This window comes from Hoplias malabaricus, chromosome 6, assembly GCF_029633855.1.
Source record: "Hoplias malabaricus isolate fHopMal1 chromosome 6, fHopMal1.hap1, whole genome shotgun sequence".
Classification (NCBI taxonomy): Eukaryota; Metazoa; Chordata; class Actinopteri; order Characiformes; family Erythrinidae; genus Hoplias; species Hoplias malabaricus.
In genome coordinates, this window is record NC_089805.1 from 48861134 (window position 1) to 48888691 (window position 27558).

The 27558-nt window shown below is 41.7% G+C and overlaps 1 long non-coding RNA gene across 1 annotated transcript; it reads right to left on the bottom strand.

The window, feature by feature from the left end:
• Nucleotides 1–8997: 8997 nt before the first annotated feature.
• On the bottom strand, nucleotides 8998–17385 carry LOC136699713 (uncharacterized). Its single transcript, XR_010803661.1, has 4 exons — nucleotides 17301–17385; nucleotides 17147–17222; nucleotides 15044–15103; nucleotides 8998–9185 (listed from the first exon to the last, which is right to left on the bottom strand). It is a non-coding gene; the product is annotated as an uncharacterized lncRNA (long non-coding RNA).
• Between the last annotated feature and the right edge of the window lie 10173 nt (nucleotides 17386–27558).

Below are 27558 nucleotides of genomic sequence, written 5' to 3' on the forward strand. Positions count from 1 at the left end.
TTTCAGATGCTAATGGCAGGTATGTAATTCTCACTGGGAAACGGTGTAATACTAATAACTTAGTAAATGTACATGACACTCATTGGGACAACGATTCGTTCTTTAGGCAGCTTTTCTCTAATATCCCAGATTTGAGCACACATTCTCTAATAATAGGTGGAGACCTTAACCGCTGGCTCTATCTGAGGTTAGATTGTTCCACCAGTAGAATTAATACATTGTCTAAATTGGCCAATGTGAATCAAACACAGTTTTTTTACAGGGAGAGCTTGCTTCTTTTTTGTTTCATAGATTATTTTTTTCTGGATAACAGGATGATCCCTTTTGTGAACTGTGCTGGCCGTGCCCTTTGGCATTTTAATATGCGGTTATTCTCTGATGAGAAGTTTGTAAAATATATCTCGGGCAAAACAGATTTTTCTTGAGTACAAAGAAAACCTTTTTTTTGGGGGGGGGTAAGGTAAATGGTACAAGGGGAAGGTATGGAGGTAAGTGCAAAATAAAAAGGTTAGAAAGTTAAATACAAAGACTAGGAAGCTAAATACAAGGACTAAATACTAAACAAGGCTAATACAGAAAAAGGGGCTAAACACAGAGCAAGGCTAAGAAACCCACAATCAGGAAACTCTGACAAGGACTATATAAAGTCAACACAAACAAGAAACACATGGGAATTGATTAAGACACATGACACTAGAAAAACAAGGGAAGGGTATCACATGACCTGGGAACAAGCAGGAAACAGACACAAGACAGGTGGAACAGTCACATGACATGGGGAGCACAAACAAGAAACGGCACCAATCAGAATACAATACTATGTACGTTACAGTGATAAAGCAGATAAACTGTTGCACCAGTCTGTTTCATCTTATCAGATTTCTCAAATAGGGAAAGTAAATGGTATAGCAATTGACCCCATAAAGATCAATGATGAGTTCAAACTATATTATCATTCTCTATATACATCTGACACAAAGGCAGATCAGTAAAGGTTCTGAACTTTTTTTTAATAGATTTGGGACCACTATACTTTATGTGCACTTAGTTCATTTGTTCAACTTTCCTTAGCTGCCAGATCTATGCAGACTGGTAAAAGTCTTGGTCCAGATAAATGAATTTTATAGAATGTGTATTGATAAATTGGCTCCTTTTATACTGAACATGTTTAATGAGTCATTTGATTCTGACTCCCCTCAACCCTTAATGAGACCTAATCTATTATCTCTGACTCTGAAATAAGACAAAGACCCTCTTGAGTGTTTTTCATATCGGCCAATTTGTTTAGTAAATGCAGAGAACTGTTGTCTAAAATACTTCTACACTAATTTCACAGGACCAAACGGGATTCATTAATGATCCACATGCGGCATCCCCTGCTTGGTTAGATACTGAACCTTTGTCCGCAAGACCAGCATCCCTTACTGCTCTCGTAAACTCTCCTCTTAACAGCCCTCTCCCTACTTATGTTAAGAATGTAGTGGTCAAAACCTCTTTGAGAATATGGACTCTTTTTTGACATTATTTTTGACTACAGGCTTTCTCTGGTTCACCGGTTGCATGTTTCCGTCTCTCCCTTTGTTTTCTTTTCGCTTTCTCTCTATAGGCGGAGGGAGTCAATCATCAAGCATGCTGTCAGCCAGCCAATCACAGGCTGCAGCCATAATAGAGGAGGCGGAACCTCCCATTTAAAAAGGAACATGGAGAGGCAGCGATTCAGCCAACCGGCTCATATGTTTGCTACATGTTACCTTTCCTATATTTCTTGTCCTTGGTGAATATTTGTGGATTCTTGTTGGATTTGTCTGATCTGATCTGTAACAAATCTGTCTGTTACCAGACTTGTTGTGGTGTTAGCTTGTGAAGGTAAAATGAGGCTTCATGAACCTATGGGGCTTTCCAGCCAAAAGGTCCATTACCCAAAGTCATTGAATTGTTCTCACTAGTGACACCTGCTGTGCAAAGGTTGTGCGCCTCCTGAGCCCGAGTATCCTAGAATGCCTGTGTATAAAATAAACTATTTTTGCCTCTCTGTCTCATTGAATATAAAAGTGTGTGTTTGCGTAGAAATATTATTAGTTGAGTGTTGTTATGGTGAACAATCAGAATAAATACATCAATGATGTACACTGACACGGAATAAAAAGTGCTTATGGAACTGGGATTGAAGGACAGTAAACTGCAACAGAGCAGTATGGGGAATGGGACAAATATCTTATTGATTCCTGTTAAAAACAAGCTTTTTATCTTTCTTGGGGTTGAGGCAATCCCTTTTCTTTTATATAATCTCCTCAGCCTTAGAGAATACCCTTTCACATAGCACAGAGGAGGCCAGAGTGCATAACAATGTCAGTGCTAGCTGATAGAAATGTTGTTATTGATGTGTGTGTTTGCTCCAGTTTATAAGAGGATCTTCATGTCTTGCCAGGTTTATTTCAGACAAGTAATGGTCCACGAAGTGCTGTGAGGCTTGAACCTTCTTTATACAGTAGCGACACTTAAAATGAAATGATCACATGTCCCACAGAATCCAAGGCCTCGTTTGTCATCAGTCACATGATTTCTACATATAATATAGTGCATGCAAAAATAATTTTCTGTGATATTTTTCCTTTCATGGGTTTCTTACAGGAGCTCTGGTTTTCCCACAATCCAAAGACATGCAGTCAGGCGAACTGGAGATACACACTGTGTGTGTGTGTGTCCTGTGATGGACTGGAAACCTGTGGACTGTACGTCATGGTTCATACTGTAGATCTATGAATTTTTATGTTATATATAATGTTTTTATGATTTATTATTCATTTAGCAATGCACATTAATATGAAAGGTCCACACACACCTTATCTGCTTAAGTCGTGATGTATCAACCTTGTAAAACGTCACGTCCGGGTCCAAACCTCTGCTTGGTATGGCCAACTTAGTGATTTTTCAGTGAATTAAAAAAAAAATAAAAGAAAAAAATGACCAGCACGAAATCTAGCTACTTTCTTTACACACCATAGCTTCTTTATATTAGATAATCGATTTTACAACTCGTTAGTTGTGGGAGACGTCCCTTTATGTTTCCTCTAATTCCAGAGACAGAGCAAAGGGAGACACGACTCTCTCTTTGCGGCCAGTCTGGCCATTCTCACCTGGCTTCTGGCATCAACTTAGGCTACTGTCCTTATGAAAGGTTTAGGAAAACATTACGGGTGTTTTGTGTTGATTATTCACTATTTCACTCTATTTATTTTTATGTTGATGATTATGGCTTACAGCCAATGAAAACCCAACAGTCATTATGTAAGAAAATTAGAATAATCAACACAAAACACCTGCAAAGGTTTCCTAAGTCTTCAAAATGGTCCCTTAGTCTGATTCAGTAGGCTACACAATCATGGGGAAGACTGCTGATTGACAGATGTCCAGAAGCACCCTCCTGCTATATCCAAGCATATTAATGGGCAGTTGAGTGGAAGGAAAATGTGTGGTAGAAAAAGGAGCACAAGCAGCAGGGAAAACCACAGCCTTGAAAGGATTGTGAAGAAAAGACCATTCACACGTGTGGGGGAGATTCACAAGCAGTGGACTGCTGCTGGAGACAGTGCTTCAAGAGCCACCACACACAGACGTGTCCAGGACATGGGCAACAACTGTCGTATTCCTTGTGTCGAGCCACTCATGACCCAGAGACAACACCAGGAGTGTCTCACCTGGGCCGAGGAGAAAAAGACTGGACATGTTGCCCAGTGTCCAAAGTCTTGTTTTCAGATTGAATTAAATTTTTCATTTCATTTGGAAATAAAGGTCCAGAGTCACAACCAAAGCTACTTGAGTCTAGTGTGAAGTTTCCATAATCAGTGATGGTTTGGGGAGCCATGTCGTCTGTGTGCCACTTGCAGACTTCTATAAAACCCTGCAAAAGGTGAATGTCTGGAACTGCCCTGATCCATCACTTTCTTTTGTTTTCAAAAGTAAACTCATTGACAGCTGGTCAGCCAAAGAGGTACAAGAAAGAATTGATGAATATCAGCAAGAGCAGAGGTCAGGTCCTTGGAAGCACCCTCCAGCCCACCTCACACAAGTAGTCAGTATGATGAGTGACGAAACACAGACAGTGGCTACATGCAGCACTGAGCCAGTATTACAAGCATGTAATCAATAGATCCACATACAGGATTAAAAATCAGCTGACAGGCCAGTCTAAAGTGGTCCATCATAATCTTTTACTGTGTGTTAACTTCCTGCCTGTTGTGACAAGATGTGATGATATTTCTAGTCTCATCAGTCACAGGTTTAGACACTGCTGATTGTGAGCAGCCTTCAACCACTAAAGAAATTTTGGACAGGAACATTAGAACTCAGTGCTGGGAATCACAGACTTCTCCCAATGGATATGACTCTGTGATTTTCAGTGAACCACCCAACCATGATGTGAGCTCAGATCACACTAGCACTGGAGTGACAGACGCTTTTCATACAGATGACTGTTCAGAAATAAGCACTCTAGTTTATATGGTCATGTTCTCTGAGCATAGTACAACAGAGCTGCAAAGTGCTGGGCACACTTCACTTAGGACGTCCCAAGCAGCTTCATCTCACCAGCTTTCTGGCAATATCAACACAATTAGGTCAGAGCAGGATGCATCGTCAAGCTAGTAAACAGATGTATGCATAAACACTAATTTAAGACATGGTCTAGATAATTGCTCAACAAAGAACTTGAGTATGCACATTTCCACTGTTTCAAGTTTATTTAATTTTCTTTCTTTATCATAAGTTTTGAAAGGTTAGGTGTTTTCAAATTTAGAAGAATTGTGTGAATGTGTGTGTTTGTCTGTGTGTGTGTGAGAGAGAGGGAGAGCATGTGAATGTGTGTGTGTGTGGAAAAAAAAGAAAATGGCGCTCTCTGTGGCGAACGTGTTTGCTTTCTCTGCTCATGAATGCCGGCTTTTTCTTCTTTTTTGGGCCCTTTACGCTCTCTCTAAAGTGCACAAAGGCCATGCACTGCTAACATATGACAGACAAACGCTACTGGACATTGCATCTCATAATCACTTTTGTTTTACCGATTTTATTCCACCAGAGCTACAACACACTGTTCGCTCCCACAGCCGCGATCACCACGATCACAGCCGCCATCACTGCCACCACCACCACTACTGCCAGGAAAACCCAGAGACACCGACCTCGAATGAGTATGCTGACAACAGAAGAGCGCTTCAAAGAAGGCGACGTAAGCGAGGCAAGAGGGGAGGGCTACATGTGAGGCTAAAAGCTCGCACCAGCCGACCACCGGTGCCCAGCCTCCTGCTAGCTAACGTGCGTTCTTTGGACAACAAGCTGGACGAGTTGAGAGCAAGGATTACAACACAGCGGGAAATGAGAGAGTGCTCCGCTCTAATTTTCACAGAGACCTGGCTCACAGACAAGGTGCCGGACAGGGCCATTCAGCTTGAGACTCACTCCGTGCACCGGGGAGATCGGACGGCAGCCTCTGGTAAGGCTAAAGGGGGAGGTGTGTGTGTGTTTGTAAACAATACATGGTGTGGAGACGTACGGACTGTTTATAGGCACTGTTCTCCAGATGTGGAATTCCTAGTTTTAAAATGCCATCCCTACTATCTACCACGAGAATTCAATGCTGTGTTTCTAGCCGCTGTTTACATCCCTCTGAGGGCTAACTCTACAGCAGCGCTCTGCAAACTCCACGACGTCATCAGCAGGTTAGAGACGGGTCATCCTGATTACGTCTTTATCACAGCTGGTGACTTCAACCAGTGCAGCTTACGGGCCGTATTCCCCAAATATTGGCAACATGTGGACATTCCCACCCATGACAAGAACACCCTGGATCATGTATACAGCAACTTGCGTGGTCCTTACAGGGCTGCACCCCGCCCCCACTTTGGACACTCAGACCACATTTCCTTATTCCTGTACCTGGCCTACAGACAAAGAATTAAACTGTGGCATTCATTCTGATCATTATGAAGTGCTTTGAGAGAGTGGTGCTGACCCACATCCAGCGCAGTATACCGGATATACTGGACCCCCTGCAGTACGCCTACCGTGCCAACAGATCCACGTCAGATTGCATCGCTGCTGCCCTCCACTATTCTCTCTCTCTCCTGGAAAATAAAGTCTCCTATGTCAGGATGCCCTTTGTGGACTATAGTTCCTCCTTTAACACGATCATCCCTCACAAACTTACCCACAAACTGTCCACACTCGGCCTGCACCCCACCCTCTGCCACTGGCTTTTGGACTTCCTGACTGGCAGGCCCCAGTCCATCAGGGTTGGCAACAGGACTTTAGCCAGTATCACCACCTACACTGGGGCTCCACAGGGATGTGTCCTCAGCCCCATCCTCTACACCCTGTTCACCCATGACTGTGTCGCCTATCACAAGGACAACATCATCCTCAAGTTCGCAGATGACACTGCAGTGATAGGACGCATCACTGATGGAGATGAAGAAGCCTACAGGAGGGAGGTGACCGGGCTGGTAGCATGGTGTGAGGACAACAACCTCACCCTCAACACAGACAAGACGAAGGACCTGATAGTGGATATGAGGAAAAAGAAAAGACCTCATCAGCCACTGTTCATTCGGGAGCTTGAAGTAGAGAGAAGGTGAGCAGCTTTAAATACCTGGGCGTCCACATCAGTGTGGACTTCGCTTGGACACTGAACACCATGCAGCTGGTCAAAAAGACTCAGCAGCGGTTGTATTTCCTGAGGAGGCTGAGAAAATTTGGGATGTCACCCAGAATCCTCAGAAATTTTTATAGCTGTGTTATTGAGAGCCTCCTGACCAGCGGTATCATCGTGTGGTACGGCAGCACGACTGTGATAGACCAAAGAGGCTTGCAGAGAGTGGTGAAGACTGCTGAGAAGATCACCAGGACTCCACTACCCTCTCTGCAAAGCATCTACCACCAGAGAGTCTGCAGGAGAGCTGCCTCCATCCTTAAAGACCCCATCCACCCCCAGCATGGACTGTTCACACTTCTGCCCTCAGGCCGGAGGTACAGAAGTGTCAAATGCAAGACCACTAGGTTAAAGAACTCTTTCTTCCCCACTGCCATCAGACTCCTGAACCTACCTCAGGAATAACTCTGCACTTTACTGTCCACATGTTTACATGCCTCTGTCATTTACTGTCACACAAACGATTGTTTCTTCTTAATGCTGTTTTTGATTGTAGCACTCGTTCACTTTACCGTTCACCCATGTATATATCTCAGTGAGCTTTGCACTTTATTAGTTATTTAGTTATTCGTTGTATTTTCTCTTCCATTTGGCATTCTTGGTGAGGAGCAAAGAAAGAATTTCATTGTACATGGAACCTGTTCCTTACTGTGCAAATAACAATAAATTCTTTGAACTTGAGAGAACGTGTGAATGTGTGAGTGTGTGTGTGAGAGAGAGCGTGTGAATGTGTGTGTGTGTGTGTATGTGAGAGAGAACGTGTGAATGTGTGTGTGTGTGAGAGAGAGAACGTGTGAATGTGTGTGTGTGTGTGTGAGAGAGAGAACGTGTGAACGTGTGAATGTGTGTGTGTGTGAGAGAGAACGTGTGAATGTGTGTGTGTGTGTGTGTGAGAGAGAGCGTGTGAATGTGTGTGTGTGTATGTGTGTGAGAGAGAGAGCATGTGAATGTGTGAGTGTGAGAGAACGTGTGAATGTGTGTGTGTGAGAAAGCGTGTGAATGTCTCTGTGTGTGACAGAACGTTTGAATGTGTTTGTGTGAGAGAGCGTGTGAATGTGTGTGTGAGAGCGTGTGAATGTGTGTGAGGGAGAGAGTGTGTGAATATGCGTGTGAGAGAGATAGTGTGTGTGAATGTGTTTGTGTTAGAGAGCGTGTGAATGTGTGTGTGAGAATGTGTGAATGTGTGTGAGGGTGAGAGTGTGTGAATATGCGTGTGAGACAGATAGTGTGTGTGAATGTGTGTGTGTGTGTGTGAGAGAGTGCATGAATATGTGTGTGAGAGAGATAGTGTGTGAATGTGTGTGTGTGAGAGAGTGTGTGAATGTGCGTGTGAGAGAGTGTGTGTGAATGTGCATGTGTGAGAGATAGTGTGTGAGAGAGTGTGTGAATGTGTGTGTGTGTGAGAGAGAGTGTGTGAATGTGTGTGTGTATGAGAGAGGCTGGTATGAACAAATGCACACATCAGTAACTGGACTGAACACACACACACACACACACAAACACACACAATCTCACCTTTTCAAACCGTCGACATGCTGCTAAACCTAAGAGTACAGTGAGATATTCTACAAATATTTATTGCAGATTACAAATTACAACACTGTACCCCAGTGTTCTGTGGAGTTGTGCTACTGTTGAAATAGTGTACTTTTATAAATACAGACTACAAAATAAAACAGTAGGTAGGATATTTCCATAGCCTAAAAGTATATTAGAAAATGTCTACAACGACAGGAGGTATGCACAGTTTAAATCCCATTATGAGGTTAAAGATAAGGTAATAAAAGGTAACTCCAGTGATAATAACTTGTTCATAAATGTATCATTTCTTTAAACACACTGTTGTACATGAATGAAGTAAATAAACAGTGTAATTTTATGTTATTGACAGTGATAGGGTCAGCTTTGTTATTTTAAGCAGCTTAAGCCTGGCATTAATGCTAACCTTTAATTTGTTCAGATTTCTAAAGGTGATCTTGAATGTATAAAGATTGATGACCACTGGTCTAAAGTAATAAGTAGTGGAAATTCTCTGAATACAATCAGATAATTGCTGTAAAATATTCTTTTAATTTTTGTTGTTCATTAAATATTTTTTGCTAAGAGACTCCTAACCCTAACACATCAGTTCACATTTCACAGAGAGTTCGTCTGTGGTGAGGTCTCAAAGGTAAATAAGTAAAATCTTTTGTTAAAGGCTTTATTTTCACTTGTACACACTTCAACTGCAAACTAACTCTAGTGAGGTAAATTAACTAATGTAATAAGGTAATAAACTAAACTTGATTTATGGACAATTAGTGCATGTGCCCAAATTATTCAGGTGCTGTGTTGTCGTCATCCTTTAATAAAAGGTTTGTACATTAATCAATCACAACACCAAGAGAAGTTCAGAAGAACAACAGACTCATTCTGCAGAGTAAGGTCTCACCCCGTCGATCACTCCGGTCCTGTGGCTGTCGAACTGTGCAAAAGTCTTCAGCACCTGAGAAAATGAGATTTAAGACGCTATTTATTTGTTTATTATTTGTATTATTATTACATTATATTATTATTATATTATATTATTTATATGTATTTATTATTTAGAGTTTATTTACTGAAAAAAACATCATATTAGAATAAACCCAACCCTGTTATTCCAGTGAGTGTGATAGTGTGTTAGGCTCTACACAGTCACACAGAGAACCCTGAGACTCTACACAGGTCACACAGAGAAACCTGAGATTCTACATAGGTCACACAGAGAACCCTGAGACTCTACACAGGTCACACAGAGAACCCTGAGACTCTACACAGGTCACACAGAGAACCCTGAGGCTCTACACAGGTCACACAGAGAACCTTGAGGCTCTACACAGTCACACAGAGAACCCTGAGACTCTACACAGGTCACACAGAGAACCCTGAGGCTCTACACAGGTCACACAGAGAACCTTGAGGCTCTACACAGTCACACAGAGAACACTGAGACTCTACACAGATAACACAGAGAACCCTGAGACTCTACACAGGTCATACACAGAAACCTGAGATTCTACACAGGTCACACAGAGAACCCTGAGGCTCTACACAGTCAGAGAGAGAACTCTGAAGCTCTACACAGATCACACAGAGAACCCTGAGACTCTACACAGTCACACAGAGAACCCTGAGGCTCTACACAGGTCACACAGAGAACCCCGAGACTCTACACAGGTCACACAGAGTACCCTGAAGCTCTACACAGTCACACAGAGAACCCTGAGAATCTACACAGGTCACACAGAGAACCCTGAGACTCTACACAGGTCACGCAGAGAAGCCCGAGACTCTACACAGTCACACAGAGAACCCTGAGACTCTACACAGGTCACACAGAGAACCCTGAGGCTCTACACAGTCACACAGAGAACCCTGAGGCTCTACACAGACAGAGAGAGAACTCTGAAGCTCTATACAGGTCACACAGAGAACCCTGAGACTCTACACAGTCACACAGAGAACCCTGAAGCATTACAGTCAGAGAGAGAACCCTGAGTCTCTACACAGGTCACACAGAGAACCCTGCGCCTTTACACAGTCACACAGAGAACCCTGAGGCATTACAGTCAGAGAGAGAACCCTGAGTCTCTACACAGGTCACACAGAGAACCCTGAGTCTCTACACAGTCACACAGAGAACCCTGAGGTTCTACCACCCCAACCCTATTTCGTCATCCCAACAATTTCCCTTTCAGGCTGCACTTTCTCAGGCTCCTCACTTTCTCTCTCTTTCTCTCTCTCTCTCTCTCTGCTCACAGGTGACGCTGCTGACCTGTCCCAGCCCACCGTGCATCAGCCTCACAAAACTCCCTTCTCCTTGCCTTAAGCTCCCTCAGCTCCACCTCCTCCCAAAGCTCAGCTGTTCAATCCACTGCTTGTGCCCACCAGTCTCCGCAAAAGGATCCTGCAAGGTGCAGACACCAACCTATCAACCTTACTGCTCCCTTCTCCAGCCCTTGTGGACCGTTGCACCATCGATGTAGGCAATATTCCTTTACACTCAAATCGCAATCATTGAAGATCCTGATGTTTTTTCGAATTTGCGCTGGCTTTCTCCATTTACCACAACATTCTCTGCTCTGCCTTTCCGACCAGCCTGCAGGAACTTGACGATTACCTATCCATCATTCTTGATCATGCCGTTCACTACGGGGGTTCCGCCTTTTACGAATACCATCGCCAATGTCTGCAGCAATGGAACACCTCTTGCTACTGGGGTGCTCTGGATATAGAACATGTCTTTGCCAGTCACACCGCCCTTTCATGTGATCGTGTTCACTTCTCTCACCAACTCCCTCTCTTCTCCAACCACTATTGCTCCCACTTCATCCACAGCCACCATTGTGCCACGGGTTACTTCCAGCTCTCATGATAGTTGCAGAAGACACCTGTCCTACTTTAATGGCCAGATGATATACAACAACTCCAACCCAGGTAGATGTTTCACCTCCTCATGCAGATTCCTGCACATCTGCACATATTGTTGCCAGGTTCTTGCCCGACACAGCTGCCCCCTCAGACCACCCAGATTCGGCAGCAGCTGACTGCTTCAGTTCCTATCAGTCAAGTATTCAGGCAAGAAACGCATTATCATAGATCTCTCGGCTCCTCTGTGCTATCCATCAATAGTCTTATTTTACACTTATGCCATTTTGGCAGACACTCTTATCCAGAGCGAATTGCAAGGTTACTGGAGTGTTATCCAATGTTATGAGTCTTGCAGTGTTAAGAATCTGGCCCAAGGACTCTTATTGGTGTAGCACAGACTGGTTACCCAGACCTGGAGCGTGGCTTATATTATTTTGCCCTCTGGCTGACTTTTGGCTGTAAGAGCAGCCGCAAGGTCCTATCTTGAATATTGCTAAATGTCTATCACCTGTTCTACGTCATCCACCTCCTCTATGACTTCCTGTTGCTTGACATCCCTTCCTCCCCCGCCAGCACGTTGTATTACCCAAGACCTTATCAACCAGTTCCTCTCTGAGTTCCTTACTCAAGCTGGTTGAACTAAGCATCAGCTCCTCTCTGTGCTGGGCCACCTCAACTTCGGAAGGTGAATCATCCCCCAAGGACACGCTTTCTTCTCACACCTCCTTAATCTCACCTTTTCCATCTCCTCTCTGTTCCAGGACATTAATCTAGACTCTGCTTGTAAATACAAGCTGAACTTCTGTCTCCTCCTCCGCCATTGAATTGGCATCTCATTCTTCTACGATGACGCTCTTTCCAAAGCCCACTCCATATTTACGGAGGTTTTGGTGGCTACTACGATGGTCACTAGTTCGCATCTCATTGGCCCCCAGAACTCTCCTAGTTCTAAATTGATGCTGATGACTTAATCACGTTGCATGAGCTGTATCCCATTGTGGCCGCTGCCATTCTTTGGGGGCATGAATGGGCCCGTCACGTCATTATCATCCATTCAGATAACACATCAGTTGTAAACATAATTAACAAATGGCATTCTAAGTCACTGCCACTCATGCTCTTTCTCCACCATCTTGTTTGGCATTCAGTCATGCACCACTTTTTTTTAAAAGGCTTCTCCCATTCTCGGCCATTCCAAACCAATAGCTGACTCTCTCTCTCGCTTTCAATTTCAGAGATTCAGAGCATTGGTACCACTATCAGGACCCTCATCCCACGCAGATGCCTCAGTTTTCAGAAGTCATCTTCCTGCTTCATCCCAGCTCCACCATTTTTCAATCATCTCGCAAGACCTCACCATCCTCCAGGCCATAGCACAACACCCTCTCTACATACTGGACCAGCTGGCAAACCTTTAGAAGTTCCATCAACTTCAAAATATTCTGTCCTAGTTTTCACCCATGGCGCCAGCCTCTTACTTCATGCATCTTAGCATGTTGCCTCTCCATACTATGCACAGGACGTTATTTCCCTTTTATTGCTTCTACACTCTAAGCCATGTTCCTCCTCATCTTCTTTGGTTCCTCCACTGCTCCGAATTCACGGCAGCTTCTTCAACCTACTTCAATTCCTTCACGCCACCCCAGTCTCACAGGTCTTCAAACTTTTGACACGACCACATTGATCTTTACTATAAAACACAGCAAAACTGACCAGTTCAGCAGAACCACTCCAGTATATCTGTTTAAACTGTCCTCGCTACTCAATACATTTGAACCACTCCTTCGCCATCTTCAGACCTGTCATGAACAAGCCTCATCTTGACATGAACCACTTTTCACAACCAAACTCGGATCAGTCGTCACTTGCCATTGGTTCCATCTCCATCTCCGCCACATCCTTTCTCTCAGTGGCTTGAATCCTATTTACTTCTCTGCTCACCCATTTAGGATTGGTGGCTTCCTCAGACTCCCACCAAGGAATTCCTGATCACACCGTCCAAGTTCTCGGTCACTGGTCCTCGCAAGCCTACCACAGCTATATCCATACCCATACCCACAACATGCTTGCAGCCCACAAACGCTTGGCAACTGTCTAATTTTGGGGGCATTTCTCTAAGGACACCCCTCCAAATCACCTCAAACTCCAGCCCAAACCTTCTGAGATCACCCCCCTCTCCGATGCTTCTCCAGGCATGGTCTATGCTAATAAAATAAATAATAAGAGTAAATAGTTTAAAAAAGCATGTTTTTGCTGAATGACTTGCGAGAGAGCGTAGATTGATGTCATGTGATTCAAAACGAAACTGAAAGTAAAGACTTATTCATGTATTTGAGCAAAACAATCAGTTATGATAGCACAATAAAACATGCATTTTGAAGGTGCTCCTTGTTTTTTAGGTGTTTTTTCACACTGGATTATCCCCTTTTTTCCACAATCTAAATCATTACCTGTATGCATCAGGCACCAACTCATAAGCCTGTAAAATGGCAGACTTAACTTTCCGATAAACTGCAGTATCTTCTGTGCAGAATAAGCTTCCTGAGTCTTACCAGTAAACATACACTGCAACATCAGGGTATGCTCCACATCATGCCACACCCTGGCATCAGCGAGACGCTCAAATAACGAAATATCTATCAACATCTCCTTCATCAAACCTAGGCAACAACTGAAGATACTTAACTACATCAAAACTAATCTCCTCAGTACTACTAGCTGAAAATGCAGTATCCGAAAGCCTACAAGCTTTAACCAAATCCAAACGATATCACTCAACTTTTAGTCTCTTATCCTCCAGCCGATGCCTAGACAACTCAGTCTATTCTCTACAATCAACTGTGAGTGAATAAGCTTTTCCTAAGCTGTACTCTCCAACAATCTTAACTCCTTCCACTTTTCAATAGTCAAAGAAGCAGACAAAGAAGCAGAAAAAGGAACTAGGAGAGGCTGGCAAAGACTTCAAAACACCCTGCTCTAAAAATGACAACTTTAAAATAACCTTAACATTCTCCTTCATCTGCTTATCAGTGACATTATAATGAGATGCAATTTCAAGCAGCTTTTCTTTAGAAAAGAGGTCTTAGAAATCCTCAGAGGGAGACTGAACAAGTGGACTAACACAAGCCATAGCAAACAAAACACGTAATTCATGCAGGAGGGGAAGTAAATCACAAGTGCATTTCCCCCTAACTATCAACCCAAAACTACCTAAACCCAACCTAGTCTTCATACTCCATCCAAGAGCTAAGTCACTTTAAGCACCCAAATACCAGCAGTGCGGAAATCTTCTGGACAAAGCCAAAAAAACCAACCACCATGGTGGTGCCCTCAGCCCAGAAGAAGTACCAAAATAAAAAGAAAAAAAAAAAGAAAAGAAAACCAAAAACCCACACACCAAGAAAAAACCAGAGGGTCCAAACAGAGAGAACCAACAAAACTGGCTCAACATCACAACAAATAAAGGAGGGAAGCACACAGTGAATACATGAAAATATAATTTTAATAAGAAATAAATTCAAAGATCTGAGGCAAACTTCTCAACACCAAACCCTGGGGCCAAAATAACTCCCAAAAATAAGCAAATCAGTCAAAGAATAACACCCTAAAGACAAAGAAAACTAGATTCAAAAAGAACAAAGTGCCCCAAGACAGAGAGACAAAAGATGCTCCCCCACAGGTGTAAGTAGTGCTCTTAATGAGGCCTCTAGCCCCATCTACTACAACTCCATTCGTAATGGCACAGGTCCATTACAATCTCCCATAATATTAACCACTGTTTACTTTTCTGGATTTTGGTAAGCACAGAGAAACAAGCCCTTTCTAAACTCAGTGCGGATCTTGAGTAGCTTGGTCACACACACACACACACACACACACACACACACACACACAGAGAGAGAGAGAGAGAGAGAGAGAGAGAGAACATAATATAGGAGTGTGGACACATACCTGCTCTAGTCTCCATAAAGCTGGAGAGAATGAGAGCTGTTACAATGAGGATCTTCATCCCTGAAAAACACATAAATCATCAAAGCTCACATCAGCTGAACACACACTAAACTCCAGGAACAGGAGATTTTATAAAATACAACAAAGTATTCTGTGAATCTGAGAGGTGATAATTCTCTTCCAGTTTCATTTAAAGACAAACGCACAAAGAACTGATCTCCAGTGTTATCTCTGACCGTCTGGATTCATTTATTCATTCATTTCTGTAACCTGTTTTTCCAGTTCAGGACTGCAGTGGGTCCAGAGCCTACCCTGAATGACTGGGTGCAGAGGCTGGAACACACCCTGGACTGGTGCTAGTCCATCTCAGGACACTACACACTCACCCAGTCACTCACACACTCACACCTATGGACACTTGTAACAGCCATGTGGAGCTGCGGACGCCGTGTTCAGGGTGAGCTCCTGTGCCCTGTGATTCTGGGTGGACTACTTTTCTTAGTATTTTCACAGTGTAATGTTTAGTAGATGGTAAAAGGTCTGAATTATTGGACGATATATACTCTCTGTCTGTGATATTTGAAATGACGTTTCATTACAAGTATATAATTGGTATCCAAACCACATTTAAATATGATTAAGGTAATAAAACAAATATTGTAGATCATTTACATTTAAATCAAGTTATAAAATACATCAGTCCCCATGTGCAGAACTATTTTAAATAAACTGTTCTGGACTCCGGCACTCAATCAGTCCCCCCCCCCCACCCCCAATATGAAAAAAGCTTAACGTGGCGTAATGTACTAAAACAACGACCTATAAGAACACCAAACATTTCTTAATTACTATTGATCACAAGTGCTCGGTATTGTTAAAACAATAAACTAGTAACTCAAACTTAAATTAATTAATTTTACGTTAAGCTCTTTTCCCATTTAAGCCCACTATAAGGTGTGATGGGAAAATGCAGATTAACACCAATGAGTAATGATTAATGATAACTAATGATTTATATTAATGACACAATATAGTCAGGGAGTAATGGTATTGATTAATCTTGATTAATTCTTACTAAATTATTTAGGCCTTATTACATTGTGTTGTGTTATTGTGACACAAGAGACTGTGGGTCTCTGAAGCACTGAACAGTTTAGAAGGGTGGAAAGAAAGCAGTCAACGAACTGAAGGACATTTCTCACCATTTTTCCTGACAGTAATAAAAGAGGAGATAATGAGGCACCAATAAGGGAATGTTTGTGTTGATGGAACGAGACATTATTTAATAACGCCGAAATGGCACACATGATGGTGTACGTGACTGGGGTCATATATATATATTGCATGATTCTGTTTAATAAAGATGAGAGATAAGAGAGAATTCTTGACTGCTGGTCTTTAGTCCTCTGATTTCCCCAAAGAATTCTTTGAGCATCGATTTTCCTTCCTGGTTGCACTTAGACAATTGCCATAACATAAAGAAACAGCTTAACGTGGCTTACTGTACTAAAACATCGACCTAGGAGCACCGCATTTTATAAATTTAATAAGTGGACCCTAACCCTAACCCTACTGCTGAAACAACCTGTAACTCAAGCTGAAAGTGAAAAAAGTTAAGTTTCTTTCTTCCAGTTTAAACCCATTATAAATTATAATTTTATTTTTTTCATTTCAGCGTACTTATGATCAGTAGTGAATGAGAAAAGTTGAGTGTACTTATGTCGTTGTTTTACATTAAGTCACGTTAAGCTGTTTCCTTTTAATGGGTTTAAATTGAAAGAAAATAAATGAACGTGTTTTTTTTATTACTTCCAGTTTGAGTTCAGCAGTAGAGAGCACATATGATCAGTAGTAACTGAGAAAAATGTGGTTCTCTTAAGTCGTTGTCTTAGTAGATTAAGTCACGTTAAGCCGTTTAGACTCTCCCATGTAAAGCACTTTTATGTTGTGAGGCGGATCATTTTTGCTGTCTTTCGAACATTAAACATGTTTTACAAGATAATCAGTGTTTTTACCTCACCTGTGAGTGATTTTAATGTTATGGCTGATCCAGTTTATAACGTACTAAATACATTACCCTCTCTTCGTTTCTCACTCACTTACACACACAATGATATACAAAATATTCATCATCAGTGCCTTCTCCTCCACCGCGTCTCTCCGGATCAAACCATGTTTCCTTGAAAATATAACAGTATTTTTAATCACCAGGCGCTATATAATATTGTAAGTTATATATTAAACATTTAGTTTGTACCAGAAGAGAGTAAACGGAGAGTCCGAGCGCTAGTGCTACTCTTTAAACAGCGTCTGGAGTCAAATAACGGTTTAGAACTCTCCAGTGTTTTGATTTGAACCGCTCCAAATGATTTTCCCTGCAGCTGTGGCGCCCGGTGGGATTCTGGATTCTGAGCGTGACGTCACATTTAACCACAACCAATTTTCAGCAGTAAACACTGAGGGACGTTGCTTTTTACTGTGAATGCTGACATAATGTTGAAATGAGACTTGAGTTTGTAGACATTTTAAGCAGTATGCTGAATTTCGGTTGGGGTTGAAACTAAAATTTTACTAAACGTTTGGATCCAGTTCTTATTTACAGTATTTCCATTAACGTATTCCTAAACATCTCATGGCTTTACTATCGCTATTTAATTTATTGTTTGCCGTCCGTATTAAACTTCTGAAACGTCTGATTTAAAACCAAGGCGGCAGAGCTCCTGAGTTTTGCCATCTAGCCAATCAGTCTGACTGGTTCTGAGTTAGCCCCGCCCACTGACGGATGATGATTTAATTATTTCATGGTGCAAGGACGCAAGGCCCATTAAATAAATATATAAATAGTTAAATAATTAACTAAATTATTAAAACATTTTAATTATTTAATGAAACAATTAGTGAAGTCTTCTTTTCATTAATTATTTTTATTAATTTAATTACATAATATTGTCACAAAAAACATCCATAATCTTGTACCTTATGTTTTTTCAGAAGAAAGATAAACACATTTAATCCTGAAAGTTAAGTTCCTCATTTACTTCTAGTTTTACTGTTTATCATCTTCACACACACACACACATTGAAATATCTATAAAATTCAGGTAGGTTAAATGTTACCTGTTTTTCCTCTCTGCTCCTGATCTTCACAAACAGCAGTCTCTTCACAATCAGACAGAGGAAGGGCTGTGGCAGAGAGAAGTACCACTTTCGGTTGTCTTCAGGGTTTGTCAGACACTAGAGGGCGCTCCAAAAATGAATGAGTTTCTCTGGAGAATTCAAACAAAACCATAGTTTATAAACTCTGATCATTTTCATACAAAAGAAATGCATTAATTTCCTCAACACAGAACAGTACCAAATGTCTGAGACCCCACCGCAGACACATTTTTAAACTGTTGAACTCCAGTTTAAAGACTTTGTAAAAGTGTCTCAGTTGTGAGGATGAAGTCAGTGAGTGTGAACTTTATAGAAGGCGCCCAGAGCAGACGGGGGAGGGACTTCAGAGCAGCAGATACACAGAGGATTCCCGATTAGGAAACTGTGCTTAGTTTCAGCTTTTCCACTGTTTTGTGTCGGCTAAATGTTCAGGAGCCTGTCCGGGTCAGTGCCCAGTGAGGCTCCAGGGCCAAACCCCTCAGTAATGTGCTCTGACCAGAGCTCTGACCCACACCCCACACAGCGAGTGCAGGGGCTCAGATCACTGGGGGCAGGAGGATGGACATCTTCAGGATTTGGGGTTTTATATTTTTCTTTGCAGGACATTTTCAAACACAAACATGTAGACCGTCAAATGTTCAGAAACCACAGACATCAGGAGGGAAGTGTTACTGACAGAGTAGTGTTTCATTTTCAGGTTTGTGTCTGTGAATAAATAATAGACAAATGTCCTATAAACTGTGCTTCTGTCTCATGCTAATATCTGTGTTAGCTTTGACCTTTACAGCCTTTAGCAGACGCTCGTATCCAGAGCAGCTTACAGAAGGGCTTTGTGTTGGAGTGTGTTTTACAGAGAGTACAAACAGGTTAGAGTCTAAAATCCCCCTGAGCTCAGACTCTCTCAGAGCAGGAGACAGAGCTGACACAGAGAAACTCAAAGAGGGATGTTTAGTTTATTGTAGTTAGTCGTGTTGTTTATAGTATAGTGTTCTTTACAGGACAGTAAAGAACACTATAATATACAGGGTAGTCTGTAAAAGACTGTGTGCATTACTACTGTTAGCACTGCCTTGTATGTCTATGCCTTGCTGGTTATTACTAAGTTTGTTAATAGCCATGTCATACTCTGATAAGACAACACATTTTTTCACTTGGAGACATACTTCATATACAGGGTCATCACACACAAAACTGTAGATGCCATGACTGTTTAGACCTGTTTGCTTTTTCATTACACAAATTGGTGGTTTTTAAAGTTAAAATTATGCTAATAGTTTTGAATGGGCACTAATGAGTTGATTTACTAATACACCCCACCACTCCTGAACAAAAAACACTAAAACAAACGTAAAAATCAAACAAGAGTATATTATCTATACAAATAATAATAATTACTATTATCTAGAAGACGGTCCTGCAACAGGGATCTGTGGTGATATTTTTAACAGTAAAAATCTGTTTAATTTATACACTATCGCACTATCATTACTGTGTGTAACCTGTTTCTTACACAACCCAAGAATTTCCTTAACTAAATTAGTATTAGTAACTTGTTCTTTACACAGGGCTTCAATACGTTCAACTTGTTTCTGAATAATATTGTCACGCCTGCGGTTTAAAGCAAGAGATGCTCCAATCCTCAATCCCTGAGGACCAATCAGGCCTTCAAGGCGGGTTTCCTAAAATCTGGTTAAAACCAGTGGCACAGAATCTGAATTCTCAGTTTCAGCTTAGCTCTTCTCTTCAGCTCAGAACTTTCTAGAGAACGCTCTTCAGCTCTCTCCTAAAACAGGCTTATGTTCTTCCAGCCGGGTCTAGCCAGAACAAACCCAGAACATAGAAAGAAAATGTAGAGAAAGATGAAACGAGGAGGAGTGGAATGAAGGGGAAATTTAGATTCAATAAAGGGTGAATCTGCTTCCAGCCCAGAAATTCCAACCATAAGTTTTATTTTTATTTCTAGTAGAAAAGCTATAGTTAAGAAAAGCTATAGTTTAAATCCAGCAAAGCTCAATGTCACGCCCAGAGCATGAAGGAGACCTCAGACCTCTGACCCTCAAAGTAGTGACAAGAGCTTCAGGATCAGCGACAAAAGAGAAGTCCACATGCTCCCTCAGAATGATCACCTTCTGAGGTGGTGTCTCTGAACAAAGGCCCAAGAGAGACATGCATGGACGTGGCTCTCACAAGGAAGCAGATCAGTGATGAAGGAGAATCCCACATGCCCCTCAGAATGCCACCAGCTCCGACAGAGTGGTCGCCGTGTCCAAGGCTGTGTCTTTGACCAAAAGCCAAATGGAAGAAGAGGTGCAATGATACAAGGCCCTTGTCTGCGAGAAGAAAGCCCAGCACGTCTGTGAAGTTCTGCAAGTCATCTCCACGGATACGTAAGGTCACATGGTTTCATTTCTTTCATAGCTCAGGAGATTGGTGCTGAATGCTTTACTGGGATAAACTATAGTCTTTCTAGAATTTATCTTAGAGAAATACCCTCATATATTAATCTCCCTGTTCTCTCATGTATCACTGTAATCCATTTCATTATATGAATGTATAATCAATATTCATTATTTGATATTACATTTGATAAACCAGTTGTGTTATTTGTGTGTATACCTTTCTTGTACAGAATTATTACTTTTGGGTCAGATTTAATTTCTGAGCCAAAAACCTACAGCGAGTCAATGAGCATAATAATTAATTAATAATGAATTCTGGCTAATCCTGCTATATTATATATAAAGTCATCTAACATGATGACCTTCTTGTCCAAAATGAGACTGGACCAGTAAAGACACTACAATTATTTAATGGCTCCCAAACATGGAGCTCAACAAAATGAATTAAACAATTAATTATTAATCAAATAATAATTAATTATCGCTGACTCCGCTACACTTACCAAGAGGATTCAAATACCCCATTGTGTTCACAGTTTCTGAAGAAATGTAAGACATAATCTGATGAATAACAACAATTGAAGTATGTAATAACATAGTTTTGGGAGTAGGACCACACCTAAACTCCTCTCAGCCCTCAGCCACCCTGAACTCCTCACGGAAGACTTCTGAGTTCACCTCCCCATTTCAGCCTCTAAGTGAGATGTCTGTACTAGCAAACTAAACATCAAAAGATAATAAGGAGCAGAGCCATACCTTCACAAAGTTGTGATAAACCTTCAATATGTCTAATGGCACAGATGGTTTCTAACTCAGATGTACCTAAACAAGAAGGAACCTGTTAAGTTGACTATTCATTTGTGTACGCATCATGGCTGACTCGTGTATCCTGCATCCGTTTGGTGTGTCAGTTATTCACGTCCTCGGAAAATAAATGCTATGCATACGCAAGGTGCAGTACACGCATAAACATTAGGGGGCGGTGCAGGTGATCAGCAGCATCACAATGGGGGAAGGTTTTGAAGAAGGTTGTGTCAGAGCCAAATCTACAATTACCCGCACCTTTCTCTGGTCTGCACTCTAGTGGAAGCCTCCAGTCACAAGAGTAGCACAGAGGCGAGTCTGTGAACAGTTACATTCACAACGCAGACAGTTGTCTACACAAACACACGGACAAACAGCAGGAACATCTCTACAGTAACAGTGCCCGGGCATAGGACATGAACTTGATCTTACTGCTCTGACACTCACTGTAAACACACAGTGGTAAAGGGATCACTGTGCTTTACTCAGACACAGGGGCCACTGCTGAGGGGCAGGGTTCACTGGAAATATTTGAAAATATTTGTTAAAATTTGTGTAGCATGGGAGCAGTCTTTGGATTATTTATGCTTGATTGTGGTTATTAATTATTTATTATTATTATTGTCATTATAATTATTATTTTTAGAGAATAATATCAATCATTTATCATCAATTTGGATACCATTCCCTGCTAGAATGTGGGTTTTCAGGATCTTCAGATTCTTCAATGACAGAGTTTATACAGCAATATTATTTCAAATCATAAAGAACACTTTATTGAAAAGCAACAATAATTATTTGATAAACATAGCATACTTATTATAGCCTCTCAAACTGGGATCAATGCAGATGAAACCCTTCTTATGAGTCTCATTTGTTGCTAGGTGATATAGATTGTGTGACTTTATATGATCTGTTCTAATGTAAGTTAATTGGTGATTAAAGTAGAAGTTTACCAAGGGACTAATTAGACATCAGCTCTGAAAATGATATCTGAGTCTTACTGTGGGCTGTTTCACCAACCGATGGATAGAGCGAATCAGCCTCCGGTGAAACAGAGGGTCCAGGCCCTGGCTCGGTTCTGGCACCACAGCATGTACTGATGTCTCAGGAGGAGGGAGTGGTCGTCTCAGCTTCCGCGGCTTTCTCCTGAGCAGGAGTGATGTAGTCAGGGTTCATTCAGGAGGACTGATGACGTAGCTGTTCTGGTTGGGAATCCTCGGGAGAGGGCACGTCTGAAGATGCCTCATCGATCAAGTTCAGAATGGATGTCTAAAGTCCGTAAATCCCTATATTATTTACTAATCTCAGGGGTGATTACTCATTCTGGCCAAAAATAAGTGTCACCTGCTTTGATCAGCCGTTAGTAAAAACGCTTTGACTACAAAACAAACAAACAAACAATAATAAGTTGCAACTGGCACTGACGGAGTTATGTATAAGAAGGCTGAACTATCTGACGCTTAAAATATATAAATGTATGGATCCTAGACCTGATCCGAGCGTCCTCTGTCCAGTTCTCTCCTGACTCTCTTGGACCCTTTGGACCCCGTTCTCTTCTTTTTTCGACTCGATGATCTGCTGACTGCCTGACTTTTTGTAGTTAGCACCGTTACGCCCATTTGAGAGGGAGCTTTTCTTTGATTGGCTACGGAACCTGGGGAAATTGTGTCTCGAGTTCCACATGAATGAATCTAACCGTTCTTAGTGGATAAAACCTCTTGTATATTTTAGCATTAATTCCTTTCCTGAGTTAAAACATTGAGTACATTGATATAGGTACACAAACTATTCTAGTTATGAGAGATTAATAAATATTCTTTTAAATTGAGGAAGGAATTAATCTTCTTGTTACATACTCATATAAAATCACACAGGCAAGATTAAAATACATTTACATGAGAATAACATAGAATAACATATAATTAAACAATAATAATAAATTGGGTAATGCATAAACTGGATTAGGAAATGCATAAATATGTCCATGATATCTTCTTTTTGGAACAGAGATATAAAAAAAAGAGAGGGAGAGAGAGAGAGGGAGAGAGAGAGATACATGGAACAATGGGTGCTTTTGTGACATTTGATTTCCCAAGTGTCCACTTGGAGGCACTGTTGCTGTTTCTTCTGGGGTTGAATTATGAATCTTGATTTAAAATTACACATACATCGAAAGACTCCATGCCGTCAAGTGTCATGTCATTTTGATTGTCTCATGAAGTTCTGTCAACTGATATAAGTTTTTGCTGGAGATTTATCTTAATTAAAGAATTTTAATATTGAGCTTCCAATAGTTCCAATAGACGTGAGAGGGTGGTCGTTTTAACTCCCCTCTGTTCTATCTGATTCCTTCTTGAGGTCAGGTCTGACAGTTAGGGTGACAAAAGGTTTTGGGGGCGTCCTGGGCTTCATCATGTGATGATTTTACGAGTTAGTTATCAGGATCTCATGACTGATTTAAAAGAGCTATCTGATGGTCTAATGATGGTCTGATGGCCATAAGCTCTGGAACAGACCACTCAGTGTATGGACGAACCTTCTTGTGAACATCCCAGGGTCAAACTGGAAAGGGGGTTTCATGACCTTCTGGTCTCCAAAACAGACTGTGTGTGTGTGTTTGGGGGGGGGGGGTAGTTTTTTGGCAGTCATCACGGAGAGGGTTATAGGATGTGTGTGCTAGGAGATTTTGGAGAGCGGGGAGAGAATCTCAGATTCCTTGATCAAATGATTTGAATAATCCGTAATCTTGAAGGATATCAGCGTATCTGTCGTACTTCCACTACATTTGTGACCATTAGCCTTTAAAGTATCACAATCACTGCTCAGAATGTTTCTGAAGGCAGCGCTAATTAGAGGAAGGACCAGTTTAATTGGCTACCAGCGAACAGGAGGGGATCATAGTGATTGGTTAACACACACTGGGTGGATTTTCAAATGCACTGGTAAAACTCTGCCTAGACCCCCGTGGTCCGCTCTGACTCAGGAATGCTTTAGGAAGAAACAAGCGTGCAGTACAAATGTTAATAATAAATAAATTATAAAGTGGTATTGTGTCTTCTCCATCTTCCTCCTGAGACTAAGGGTGAATCTAAGACATCTACAGCTCCACACATTGTTCCATTAATGGTATAAAAATGACATTTTACAAGTATTATTTTGCAGAAATAATCAATCTGTGTTAATATTTATATCTGACTAGAATCAGAGTCAAGTATCTGAACGCCTTGAGAGCTGAGATGTCCAATCATCAGATTAGATCCTGTTAGATGATCACAGAGGACCTCGTGTCCTTCTGCATCCAGCTCTTCATTATCAGTCGTAGTGAAGGAGTCAGAGACACTGAAGAGTTCAGTCTGTGATCAGAGGATAAAATACTTTCAGAACATGCCATGAGGCTCAGTAAGAAACTATTTAGAACTTCTTCAAACACACACACACACACACACACACACACACACTTTCTCACACCTTTAGTGCATACACACACACACCCACACACACACACACACACCTCACACTGTGCTCTACAGTAATCTGTTCTTACACTGATTCCAAAGATAACTGCGGTGCTGCTGAGAGACAAACTGCTGAGAGATAACTTTAGAGGAGAATGTGAGAAGATGTTTGTGCAAGATCTAAATTTTACAGGAAATGATGTTGAAACCCCTCCAAATTATCAGCAGACGCAGCAAAACTGAACAGACTCTCAGCCACAGCCTCCACACAGAGGAGTAAATAATCTGCATCTGAATTCTCAGTCGAGTCTCAGAGCTCTCTCTGTCTGCTGCCGTCAGCTCACGGCCTTGTTCAGAGACACCACTGACAGAGCAAGACATGTCCAATCCCTCTACGGAATCTGATATTGATCAACCAATAGGAACGTTTACACACTGTGACATCACTGAAGGACAGCCCCTTTATCATAAGAACAAAATAGTAATGTAGGAATAGAGACATAAACATATACAGAATAAATTAAATATGAAATTAATAGGGAAATAAATATTTATGTGAATAAAATCTTAATTAAAAAAAATACAATTTTTATACATTTATATATTTGTGGATTTGTCATTACTCTTTACAGTTTATTGTTTTATTTATAATTAATTTAATTTATTTTGACAACTCTACTCCTCCACAATAGTCCCGCCCTGTGGTAACTATGGCTCCGCCCCCAGCAGAGATAAGGGCAGTGACCAGCCACAGAGATCTGTGTTTGAAAGATGGTGCCATTTCAGTATTCAGTAAAGGTGTGTGTTTCTGGACACGGAGGATGCTACACTGTCAGAATGTGTCACTGTGGTGGTACCCTCAAGGCCACATATTTGTATCTTTAATTATGGATCATAATTGTACCTTATGCTATTATAATTGTAGATATTAACATTGTGTTCATTTCATATGAGGGAGTCACAGTGGAGCCGCAGGTAGTGTCTCTGTCAGAGCTCCACGGACCTGGAGGCTGTGGGTTTGAGTCCCGCTCCGGGAGACTGTCTGTGAGGAGTGTGGTGTGTTCTCCCTGTGTCTGTGTGGGTTTCCTCCGGGTGACTGTCTGTGAGGAGTGTGGTGTGTTCTCCCTGTGTCTGTGTGGGTTTCCTCCGGGTGACTGTCTGTGAGGAGTGTGGTGTGTTCTCTCTGTGTCTGCGTGGGTTTCCTCCGGGTGACTGTCTGTGAGGAGTGTGGTGTGTTCTCTCTGTGTCTGCGTGGGTTTCCTCCGGGTGACTGTCTGTGAGGAGTGTGGTGTGTTCTCTCTGTGTCTGCATGGGTTTCCTCCCACAGTCAATTTTGTGATTTTATATATAGTTCAAAAGAATAATCTCTTTATTTTATGTTAAAATTGTCACGGCTGAGCAGGGAGGACGAAGGAGGTAATTGTGGAACACATGGTGGAACAACAAACAGGACAGGGCCTGGACCTGACAAAAATATTTACCAGAGAATTAAAAATAGAAGTAAAAATAAACTGCTTCTCAATTAGACTCAAATACAAAGCTGGGAGTGTTTTGAAATTCAAATTATTCCCTAAAATGAAAAGAACTATATAAAGTGTATTATTGATGTTGCTGGTTCGCAAGACATGCAAAAATAAATAAATAAATAAAAACTATTCAAATATATATATATATATAAATTAATTGTGTTGTTCAAAATAATAAACGTGATTTTTTTTATTATTTAAATTAAAAAAGGGAGAAAAGTTCAGAAAACGTACTCTACGTGCTATTAACTGAATAATGAACTATTTGAAATATCACCACTGAAGAACTGACTACTACAACCTCCATAAACCTGATTTAACTGGTGATTAACCCGGGTTTGAACAGAATATTTATTCTTTCATTCATTCATTATCTGTAACCCTTATCTAATTCAGGGTCGCGGTGGGTCCAGAGCCTACCTGGAATCATTGGGCACAAGGCGGGAATACACCCTGGAGGGGGCGCCAGTCCTTCACAGGGCAACACAGAGACACACACATTCACTCACACACACTTTTGAGTCGCCAATCCACCTACCAACGTGTGTTTTTGGACTGTGGGAGGAAACCGGAGCACCCGGAGGAAACCCACGCAGACACGGGAAGAACACACCAACTCCTCACAGACAGTCACCCGGAGCGGGAATCGAACCCACCACTTCCAGGTCCCTGGAGCTGTGTGACTGCGACACTACCTGTAAAAAAGAATATTTAAGCTTTCTTAAAATATGGCTTTCCTTCACTCTAAATAATTAAAAGTTATTTAAAATGTTGAGAAATTATGAAAATGTAAGATGATCATTTAAATAGAGTCATGCTCATGAAGAGCCGAGAGACCTCTGCACCCGGACTGTCCCCTGTGTCTTCACCTCGTCTTATTTCAGCTCTTACAGGCTGTGGTGAGTCAGTATCGTCCTCCTCTGAAACATCAGGCTCCATGACATCACCATGAGTGCTGCAGCGGCTGTGGTGAACCACACAACCACGACCTCCAGAGCCAAGACAGGGCTCACCTCCAGTGCCTAGGAGAGCCAGAGCGTCTTCAGCGTCCCAAATGCTCTTTCAGTAAAACTCCTGCTACAGGGTTCTGCACAGGCTCTGGATGAGAGCCAGGAGCTGGAGCACTGCACTGATCCCCAAGGAGGCACATTCCCTCAGGTGGGTGTCACCCT